Here is a 10,698-nt window from a genome sequence, read left to right on the forward strand (position 1 = left end):
CAAGGAGTTAAAATAAGCTGTAAATGAGACTTTTTAAGGAATTTTATTGTACTTAAATTTATATATATATATATATATATATATTTTTTTTTTTTGCGACGGAGTTTCACTCTTGTTGCCCAGATTGGAGTGCAATGACATCATCTTACTCACTGCAACCTCCGTCTCCCAGGTTCAAGCGATTCTCCTGCCTCAGCCTCCTGAGTAGCTGGGATTACAGGCATGCACCACCACGCCTGGCTAATTTTGTATTTTTAGCAGAGATGGGGTTTCTCCATGTTGGCCAGGCTGGTCTCAAACTCCCAACCTCAGGTGATCCGCCTGCCTCTGCCTCCCAAAGTGCTGGGATTACAGGCGTGAGCCACCGTGCCTGGTCATAAGCACACGTTAATCAAGGTTCCCCTAAAACAGATTATCTATATTTCCTAGATTTATAACTAAAGCAATAAGACTTTGAAAGTTATATTCGCAAACTTAGGAAAAATATTGTTTGTTGATATAAGTACTTTAAAAGTTGATTTGCATTCTATGAAAAAGACACTGATACTCTTTTTTCTCAAGCACATAAAACACCCACTCAAAAGCATAAAAATATATTTGATATTTATAAATTACTCTTACAGGTATTATTAATTCATCATTCTCTCCCTATTAAAAATACTGTTTTATCAGAGATACACTCTACCCTTTGTAGAACTAAAAACATAATTTTATAGTATATATCGGTCCATCTATTTTTCTAACATAATTGTGAGAAAAATGCTTAAGCTATTAGCTTAAACCATTATGCTTATTTTTCGATACCAGATTACTTGTAGTAAGATATGTAATGCATTTAATTGTATATAAAAGTGTTACATTAATTATAACTTGATATTTTTACAAAAAATAGCATATTTCTACTCTATTACATTATTCCCCTACTTAGGACAGATAATCTTTGCTAGTTAAGATAGCTGAACATAATTTTGAATGTCAATTTCTGCTTAGTTGTAATTTAGAAAGTCGAGCTTAGACTGTTTACAAATTTTACAAGTCATTTCCCATACTTTCCGTGCACACAGATACAAATGATGTTCTTTTAAAAATAATATGTTTGAATTTTCAAACGTTCAAAAACATATTCCTTTTCCTCACTTCTAATATCAGATATAAGTGATATGCAATAATTAACTTATATTAATGACATACTTAGACAATGCATATAAAAGATACTTATCAGGAATTAACTTTTAAGTTAAATATTTGAAGAAGGAAATTATGTGAAAGCTAATTTGATGTCAGTTAAAAAATTGAGTTCCTAAAGGACTGTAGAAAACAGGCCATGAAGTGTAACATTGGGGAGAATAAATCGCCGGTCCAAGTACTGCTTTGATTGATTTTTACTCTGATCTTCTCACCAATTAAATTTGCAAAAGTAACCATGGAGACTAAAAGCTTGACTGTTGAATTGACCTAACAAAACAATGCCAAATAATGTAGTAAAAGAAAAGCTAAGGTGATTTCAGAGTCAAAGAGGTGTCATATTTTAACATCTAAATATGTGATATGATGTTAATTTTTCTAAAACCTAAGAAGTTAACAGCCCCTAAGTATTATGAGGAAGAATAGAAACAGGTAAGTAGATTTAGAGGCCAACAAAATGCTTCTGCTTTGGTGATTAGTCTTTAATTTCCTATGTGTTTCCTGTTTAGAAGTTTAGCTTATATAACTACATTTCTTTAATAAACACTTCACATTCTTAGAGGTACATTTACAGTCTGAATTAATTGTATCTCTGGCTGTAAAATATATTAGTAATCAAAAAACTTTGTTAGTCTAATGCTACTATTCATATATTATGCTATTAATTTAAACAAAGTATCTATTGTAACAATTCAGAAATTTTCAGGAAAAAATTGGTTTTGAAATTGTATAAGCATGTAGAAATTACAGAGCCATATTAAAATGGATAACTAATGACGTATTATTTACAGAATAAAGATAAATGTAATATATTCATAATGCAATATATTTATCTGGCAAATATTTACTGAATTTCTTCTATAATTCCAGTTATCCAAATCAGTGTTGAAGGCATCGTCTTAAATGCATCATTCTTTACATCAGGGATAACAGTGAGAAGGAAAACATATATGGGTAATAATTTCTGTAGCCTGTGTAAGTTCTGTGATGGATTTAAGTGCCAGATATAAAAGAGGTTGATGAGGGAACATCAAATTACTTTGGGAGATAAAGAAGAATTTACTAAGGAAAGTCTCATTTATAAGAATAGAAAAGCTTGGAGGAGACATTCGAGGTAGGTTGGAGAAAGAAGTAAAAAGCAATTACATATATTTTTCTCTAAGCAATTTCCCTCTCTCCTCTGCAAGCCTACCACCACTAACACTTGGTAAGAGGAAGGTATTTCTGCTAGGTCCCTTCTTCACAAGCTCAGAAATAAATCCCAAATTGTTTTCTAATGAAGTGCTCTGTGAGGTTTAATTTTATGTATCTATATGAATGAATCAAAGGATGCCCAGATAGCTAGTAAAACATTATTTGCGGGTGTGTTTGTGGCAGTGTCTCTGAAAGAGATTAACATTTGAGTCTGTAGACTGAGGGAAGAGTAAAGGAGATTGCCCTCACCAACATAGGTGGCCATTGTCAAATCCATTGAGGTCCTGAACAGAACAAAAAGGCAGAGAAAGAGCAAATTTGCCTTCTCTGATAAAGCTGAGACATCCATTATCTCTTGGCCTCAAACATTGGCTTTCTTGGTTCTCATGCCTTCAGGCTTTGATTGGGACTTATACCACAGATTCCTCTGGCTCTCCAGATTGAAGATGGCTAATCAAGGGATTTTAGGTCTCTATAATCAAGTTAGCTAATTAATAAAATGAAGCTCCCATATATATGACACATATGAATCAATGAACTATATATCTATATCTATATCTATATATATTATATACACTCTCTATATATAGATAGATAGATTATATTGAAGAGATTTCATATAAAATGCTAGGGAAGAATTCCCAGAATTTCTTCTGGGAATATGTATATATATACACATATGTTCTCTTTAGGAAACTGGATATATCTAGAAGCAGAAATTGGTTCTGTTTCTCTGGAGAACTCTGATTAATACAGCCTAAGAAATGCGAACCATTTAATGTCATTGAATTTTTATGTTAACAGTATTAAGTAGCTTATATTTGGAAAAAGTTAGGAAGCCTTTTTTTCTGTTAGTCTTTCAGAAAAAGACTATGCATCAATTAACCTACTTTTATTTTCTTTGGAACTATACATTATAGATCAAAATTCAAATAGTAGTAATTACTGGATGAACTACCAGCCAGTTTATATTTTTCTTATATATGTAGTAAGTTCAATAATATATGTTTCAAAAAAATGTTCTTATATATTCAGAAATTTTTCTTAGTAGCTAAAAAATTATAATTTGAATTCAGATCACACAAAGAATATACTAAAAGAAAAACTAAGGTGATTCCAGAGTAAAAGAGGTATCATGTTTTAATGTATAAATATGCGATATGATGCTAATTTTTCCAAAACCTAAGACATCAACATCCCTTAACTGTTGTGTGAACCTTGTGTCTAGGTTCTGCCTTTTTCCAGACATAGAACTTTAGAAACCTTATTTCTTTTTTTCAGAGTTTCCTAATCTATAATTATATTGAGAGGTTTAATTGTCAAAATCATCTGTGAATGCATTGATGAGGTTAATTGTAAAAATTATTTAAACTGCTTAGCCCTTCAGTGTTTCAGGAAACAACACTCCGAAATAACAGGCTCAGAAGCAGCTCTCTCTGACCTTCTCCTGCCCTCCTGTCTGGCCTCTCATTCTCCTGCAGGCTCACCAAGGTAACTAGAATTCCACTTGTCCAAGACAGATCATAGAAACCAGAACTCATTTCCTCTAAAGCCAGTCATTAAATATTATCTTTACTTTCCCCTACCTTTCTATGTAAACATTGGCCGTAAATAAATTATCCGATCAGGTGTGGTGGCTCAGGTCTGTAATCCCAGTATTTTGGGAGACCGAGACAAGAATATTGCTTGAGCTCAGAAGTTTAAGACCAGCCTGGGCAATATAGTGAGACCCTTTCTCTACAATAATAATAATAATAATAATAATACAAATTTAGCCAGGTGTGGTGGTACATGCCTGTTGTCTCAGATTGCTGGGAGGCTGAGGTAGGAGGATCCCTTACGTCCACTGAGCTCCAGCCTAGGTGACAGAGTGAAACCTCATCTCTACAAACAAGAAAAGTTGAAAACAAAAGATTAGAAAGTAGAGAAATAGTCTGTCCTGACTTATTTGACTGTAGGTCATAAAGTCGCATTCCAGAGAGGGCCTTGCTCCATACCCAGAAGGCAAGAATGTGGCGCGCAGAGGCAAAGACAAATCTAAACAAACAGACCTTGTGTTTCACTACCCCATCTTTTAGCATCAGATTGTATACGTGTCCTCCAATAATATTTCTCCATGACTTTTCATAATTTGTGTAACCTAACCATAAAAACGGACAGTTTCCTCTGTATCTTTGAGTCTTCATTCTGAAAGCTTCCGTGTCACGCGAAACTATGATCAAATAGTGTATGCCTTCTCTCCTATTAATCTGACCTTTGTCAGCTGATGTTCAGCAAACCATCAGAGGGTGAAGGGAAAGTTTGCCCTTGGCCCCTACAGTTCAGTGACTAGCCCTTAGCAAACACTTGAAAAGTATTTAAAATCAAAACGAAATAAAAATCGAATACAAAATGCCCTTAGAAATGTAACAATGACAATTTATGGCAAGTTATTGAGTTGAAAGGGAAACTCAAAGTCAGGAAAAAGAAAAGGAAAATTCAGTTAGGTAAACAGCTAAGGCTGGGAGAAGTAGCCTGCCTGAAAAATGACAGCTACAGGCAAAAGTAGAGAAGCCTGGGGAAAACTCAAGCCGCACCTGCACAGATAAGCAGGCAGGGTCCAGCACAGAAGCCTTTTGCTCTTTGTGGGATTAGTGAGCTCCCAGGAAAATGTTTCCTCCCCTTTTCAGCCATATACACCATGGGCTTCATGAGAACTTACACAGGGAGGAGGGGGGCTTACCTAGAGCAAACCCATAATTATACAAACAAAAGAAACTGTGTGTTGTGCCTGCCCAGAGACATACCCACAACAACATACCTAAGGGGGAATCATACAGACAGCTTTCCAGATAAGAGAAGTTATTCAAACAGCCACAGAGATGAGAAGAGTTTTTTTATAAAAGCTTTTGAATTCACCTGTGAAAACAGCAACCCACTTGAGCGACCCTCTCCGTTTCAGAGAGCTTTTTTCTTTCGTTCATTAAACTTTCATTCCAACCTCACCGTTTGTGTCCATGCTCCTTAATTCTCTTGGCTATGAGACGATGAGCTTGAATAACAACTTAGACAACGAGAGCAGTAACCCTTGCCGGTTTCAAAAGGATATCATATGGCAAGAGTTTGTTTACTGACAGACAACAATTTTAAGACTAGCCATAGTATAAATATAAATTTTATTATTTTCCTGAGAAACACATGTCTATTAACAGAGCCCAGATTAATATTAATATCGTCTGAATCAGGAAAAAAATATTAGTTTAAACATAAAGGAAGCAAATAACTACACCACCAAGTAATTTTACGCATTATGAGGGCAAGGTTATTTGAAGTAAGGTCAGAGAAAAGGTAATTTTTTTTAAAAGAAAAAAATACATTTTTTCCTAAAAGAATAAAAACAAATATTTAAAAATTATAATAAAGGTATAAATATTTAAATATTATCTCCCTCTTATATTTGGTAATATTATAAAATATTATCCAACATCTAATCATTTACCAAAATTCATAACCAAATTCTATTCACTTTATTAATAAAAGGTCTTGCTAAACACAAAATTCATTGGAAAATTACAGAGATGATTTTATTCAGGTTGCAGGGAGAAATTGTAGGGTCTCATAGAGTCAAGTAAACAGGGGAGTCTTGAAGAAGGATGACAGTGAGTCTGATTTTAAGGATGGAAAAGCTTAATTTTCAGGGTATGTCAGGGTTGAACAACCTTTTGCAGTAAGCCATCTCTCAGAACACAAAAGGAGAGGAGAGTATTTCTCAACATGCATTCCAGGAACATAAGGCTCAGATAATGTTCAACACAATCATTCCCCCATTTGCTGAAGATTATTATTCATCACTGAACCATTCAGAGGCAAACCTAAAAATCCTGAGTAGAAAAAATCAGAATCTAGGGAACCTAAAAAATATCCTCTCCACGATTCTTGTTGGCACTGTTTCCTTGAAAACATTTAAGCCCTCTGTTCAGAAGTGGTGGCAGACAGTTGCTTTAGAGTCCTGGTGATCAGATTAGGCATCTTAAAAAAGGATGACTGAAATGAGAGAGAGACAGAGAAAGAGAGAGAGAGAGTTTGGACTAAAGTAAAAAGCCAGTAATTGTGCCCCAAGGATTACCAGTCCGTCGAATTCTAAGAATCAGTGCAGAAAAATCTTCAGCAGGGAAAGACAAAATAATTATAAATAATTCTGGGAATTTCTTCACTGGCATTTTTAATGTGATTGGCCACAATAAAGATATCAGAAAAGTTACAGGAAAAAATCTGCAGCAGTTGTTTCTGACCACTGCAAAGACACCCCTGTGGAGGTCAGAATCAGTGAGTTGTATACAGCATGGTCCTTTGAGGTTCTCAAAGTTCTAGAGCTAGAATTCCGTTGCTCCTGGTGATATTGTACACAATCTTCATTACCTCTTCTATAAGGGCATGCATGCTATAAGTATTTTGCCATACTTTCTTAGTGGCCAAGACACAGGCTTATCTAGGGAGAAATCTGTTCCAGGCAAGATCTAGTGCAATAATTTGTATTTTGAGGTTTTTAACCAGTTGTGAAGACTTAGCCCACAAGGGTTCATGTCTTGGTGAAAACCGCCAGCTGCAAGACAACCTAGAGTCCTGAAAGGGAGCTGGGGAATCAAGTTTCAGTTCTTAATCATGCTGAGTCAGGTGGGAGGGAGAAAAAAAAAAAATAATAATAATAATAACTGGAAACTGATTTGGTGGGATATTACCAGGAATTGAAGGAAACAGCAATAATTTTAAATTTGGGGCAAGGGAACAAGTTCTGTGAAATTTTCATGTAGGTAGCAAAATGGTAACCCACAGAACAGAAATTAAATTGTTCTTGCATAGCTATTGGGTAACTGAAATTTGCAGTGTAGTGCAAACAAGATTAAAGACAGGGGACAGGACCTGACAACCTGGAAGGATTTGTGACAGAGAATGCATGCTTTCCACTGAAACTAAATTTTTCTCCCCCCATTTTCATAAATATAATTATGAAGAAAGATTGTTTTTTATTATAAAATAAAGTTGGCCTCATTTTGATTTGGCAGAAGTACTTTCATAGATGGGTATAGCAATTATAATAATTTTCCAGATAGGCCTTCATAAATTTGCTTTGCTAGAAGTTCTTATAACAAATGTCATATTAGATTTTTTAAAATTATCTGGAGGCTAGGAAGCCAAACCAGAAACTTGTCATCAGATTTATTCTGCAGTTCTTTGAATTTGGGTGATTACCTTTCTCCTATAGGTTCCACAAATATCCTTACGTTCCTCAACCTACCAGATAGTAAACTTCCTTACACATGTGCAAGGATGGGAACTCTATAAGACAGGTACCAGCCGAGTTTTATCAAATGGGCTTTATAACTATTAGTTCCATAAAGTTAACTTTATTTTTTAAATAAATATGTAGTCGTGTCTGATTAGATGAGCATTATTTTCAAATATGCCATTACAGGCAATGCCTTTATTCCATTATCGATGTTTTTAATTACGTCCCGATAAGAAGGAGAACAGATTCTTATGATACCTGTAAAAATAAAGACCACTCATATAAGAATGAGCAAAGGCTATTTATTGAGAGTCTGTCATAGCAAAGAAGCCAGCCACCATCACTTGAGTTTGTCAGAGACAAAAATATGGGTAAGAAAGTGTGAAATTTTTATAACGTTAAAAAAAGAAAAAGCTTCAAGTATGCCCTGGTTGGGGGTTTCTGGCAAGAGGAAGTGTATTAGTCTGTTCTCATGCTGTTAATAAAGACACACCTGATACTGTGTAATTTATAAAGTAAAACAGTTTAATTAACTCACAGTTGTGCAGGGCTGGTGAAGTCTCAGGAAACTTACAATCACACTGGAAGGGGAAGCAAACATATCCTTCTTAACATGGTAGCGGGAAGGAGAAGAAATGAGCAAAAGGAGGAAAAGCCCCTTATAAAATCATCAGACCTTGTGAGAACTCACTCACTATCATGAGAACAGCATGAGAGTAACCACCTCCGTGATTCAATCATCTCCCACCGGGCTCCTCCCATGACACGTAGAGATTATGAGAACTACAATTCAAGACGAGATATGGGTGGGGACACAGACAAACTATCAGGAAGCTAGAAGCAAACTATCTAGACGTGATACATATTATGTGATTGGTTTGGGAAAAAGATTTTGCTTTTGATGTCAGGACTGAAATATGAACTTTTTCTTGCTCAATTTTATAAAAGGGGCTTGGGGAAAGTCGTGCCTACAATCCACAAAATATGTCTAAACAGGTCTTCGTTTTACTCAATATATTGTGGCATACTTTCCCAACCTGACTCTGGCATGGCATCATATGACAGATAACAAATCTCTTTATCTTAACTTAAGCATTCCTTTCTGCTAACTCCCAAGTTTTTTAAAAAGTGGAACTCTTGCAACTAATTGCTAACCAAAATATCCCTAAACCTACCTATGACTTTTAGTAAGTCCCTGCTTTGACATGTCTCATCTTTTCAGGCCAAACAAACGAATCACTCACATGTATTGATTTATGATTTTACTCGCAACTTCTGTTTCCTTGGAATGTGTAAAACGGAACCATAACCCAGCAGACATTCTCAGAGCCTCTTGAAACTATGTTTCTCCGGGCTATGGTCACTAGTATTGGCTCAAATATACCTCTTCAAATATTTGGCCGACTTTGGCTGGTTTTTACATTGTCATCTGGTTGGCACTGAGATGGAAGCAGGAAAATAAAATAATAGGATAAATATAGTAAGACCAGTTATCTCATACATTTAAATATTCTTTATAACTCAGAAAAATTATCTTGCTGTTTTCTGGTTAAAACCCTGAATCAAAAATACATTGGAATTTTGAGAACAACTTTGTTCATTTGATGAGGTACAATGCTGGGGGTTTGTTTGTTTGCTTGTTTTGTAAATAATGGTAGCAAAATAGAAATTTGAGTTAGGTGAATGCTAACTAACCTGCGATAATTTTGCTATGATATCATAAAAGAAGTAAGTCTTAAAATTGAATGCTGCCACATATTGAGAATTTCTTAAGTAAAAAGTTACACCTATACAGGTATGAAACAATTCATCTGTTTTCTGTAGGCTCAATGAAGTCTAGCTATTTGTCTTTTTATACTACCTCTTTGAATGAAAGGTTAACTGGAGTAGATAATACATATTTCCAAGGACAAGTATTAACTATGACATTTATAGCCAGTATCAGAAAACCAAACTATTTGTGTTCCAATATATGAACACAAGATAATTTGAGGCTTAAAACTCAAATACTGTCTTTAAGATGTAGGTTACAACCTTGGTAGATTCATTACTCTTTTTGAAAGAGTGGGCATTGTCTCTAAAATATTTTAGCCAATCCAAAAATTTCAGTTTGTTTTAACCACAAAATGTTAACAAATTTGATTTCTCCAGTGAAAAGTGATTTATAGCATTCACTAGTTAATTACTGAATTCTAACATACAAATCAAATTTATTTCTTTACAGACTTCATTTTTCTATCCAAATCACTTTTTTATTGCAATACAGGTCAAAGGAGAAAAAGTCAAGATTGTTTTCAATTATTAAGGCATTAAGCATGATCTTACGCTCTAAAAATAGTCTATATGAAAGCAACCATAATATTTACAGATTTGATATAGTGAGGTTTTCCAAATTTTTCATTTCTGAATAGTATAGATTTTCTAAATTCATATTTTTATTTCTAATTTTGTCATCCTGATGTTTTTAAGGGTACTCTTTAAAGGGAATAACAAGTTTGATATTTCTGTCACACATTGTGATGTTTTGCATTTAAGAAGGTGAGTTGACATTTTCATTTTGTTAAAATACAATTTAGTGGCATAATGTTTCTTATTAGGAAACTCTGATTATTCTTTCAGATTTCTAAAATTTAAAGAGCAAATCATAGTTGCCTGAGAGGTTTATTGAAGTTAATGACGACCAACAGTATAGCTGTATTTCAATTAGAAAAAAATAAATCCAATGATACCTTTCCAGTGTTCAACATCTATCTAAAACTAGGAAGAATACAATTTTCATTTCTAGTTTTTGAAAATACTTTTTGTTATTGTTGCATTTGTTTGCTGTAATTGTTATTATTTTATTTTAATTTAGTTCTATTTTTCTTCTTTTGTTTTTATTCTAACATAAAATTGTTTATTCCTGAAAGCCACATTAAATAGATGCCAGTTCCTATCTGTGAAATGGGGTTGTTACTCTTTAATATGATTTTATGTAGTACCTGGGAGGAAGTAAATACATAAAAAAGATTAGTTATTTCTATGTAAGACACATCCAATAATTATAGTGTTAG

The sequence above is a fragment of the Trachypithecus francoisi genome, unplaced genomic scaffold (genome assembly GCF_009764315.1).
Source record: "Trachypithecus francoisi isolate TF-2019V2 unplaced genomic scaffold, Tfra_2.0 Lachesis_group18, whole genome shotgun sequence".
NCBI lineage: Eukaryota > Metazoa > Chordata > Mammalia > Primates > Cercopithecidae > Trachypithecus > Trachypithecus francoisi.